Source organism: Mus pahari, chromosome 14 (assembly GCF_900095145.1).
Source record: "Mus pahari chromosome 14, PAHARI_EIJ_v1.1, whole genome shotgun sequence".
NCBI lineage: Eukaryota > Metazoa > Chordata > Mammalia > Rodentia > Muridae > Mus > Mus pahari.
In genome coordinates this window covers 72,390,810-72,392,295 of record NC_034603.1, presented here as the reverse complement: position 1 = coordinate 72,392,295, position 1,486 = coordinate 72,390,810, and positions in this window count along the sequence as shown.

The following is a 1,486-nucleotide window of genomic DNA, read 5'->3' as shown; positions in this document are numbered from 1 at the left end:
CCCACAGAACAAGCTCACAGCTTTCACAAGCCTTGAATCTGCTTGGGACTTTAGCGAGATGGCAGCTTCTCTGGCATGATGGGCCAGTAGTGAGGTAGAGACTCATTTGGTCAGCCTTATGTCTCAGAGGGACTGTAGCCCAGCACCACCTTGAGAAGGAACCTATTGCTTAAGACTGAGCCTTCCTGGGGTCTTGAAACATGGAACAGTCACAAGCCTACAGTAAGTAAAGCGAGGCAGGGCCTCAGGAGGCTGTAATGGAGACGGAGAGGGCCAGATGGTGACACGCAGAAAGGTTCAGGAAGCAGGAGGCTCGGTTTGGGTAGTGGTATATGTGGTGGATGGCAGCCCTGCCCTCAGTGGTAGGAACTGACTCTAGCCAGGAGATAACTACGGAGTCAGCCCCAGGCCTTATGTCAGTGAGTGGATCCATCTCTAGAGCTGCCTTTATAATGTGTGGTTCAGTGCGTTAGGGTCCGGACGCTGTTGCTTCCGCTGCTTGCTTGACATCTGCAGTCGTGTCTCTCCAAACAGGGGTATTTAATGTTCGGCAGGTCCATTTGTACAGATCTCAGTACCATGCCTACTTCTCCAAACTGATGCTCTCAGAAGGTAACCCCCTCCTCCTTACTCAGGACACTCGCCACTCCAGGACACACTGGAGGGTCTGACAAGGCTTAGCAACTACACAGCTAAAGGGGTAAAGCAGAGGCCATGGGAAAGAGGCCATTAGAGTGAAGACAAGCTCTTTTGGATACTGGCACTTGTCACATGTGTAGTACTGATAAAGGAGGAACTGGAGCTGACGGACGGATGGTAGAATGGATCTACTACACCTGTTTAGGAAATACCAATGCACACAAAGTAGAATTCAGCTAAGGGAGTACTCGGTGAGTACGTAGCATACTGAGCAGACTTATTAACAACCACAGGAAAATGTATACCTCTAACATAATACAAGTTTAGGTTGCTGGGAAAATATTTCTGGTGAGGTTTGCTCACCAAGATTGCCGTCAGTTAGGCTCTTTCCAGTAGCTAAAAGTCATAAAAGGAATGAATGATTTATGGTAGGTGTGAGGACAGATACGATATCGACAGGCAAAGGCACCTGCTGCACAAGGCGGATGATCTGGCTTCAGTTTCCAGCATCCATGTAACAAAGTCACATGCAGTGGTGTGCATCACAATCCCAGAACTCTCTTCCATAGGAGGATGGGAATGGAGATCTCTCTCCCCCCTCCTTCTCTCTCTCTCCCTTCTTTCTCCCTCTCTCTCTTCCTCTCCCTCCCTCCTTCTCTCTTTTCCCTCCCTCCCTCCCTCCCTCCCCCCCCTCACACACACAGATACTCACAGACACACACACACTAAAACGTCCATGTTATTAATAATTGGGATGAATAAGGCTTTAGTGTTATTTCTAGAACACTGGGATATGCAGCACACACACACACACACACACACACACACACACACACACACACACACC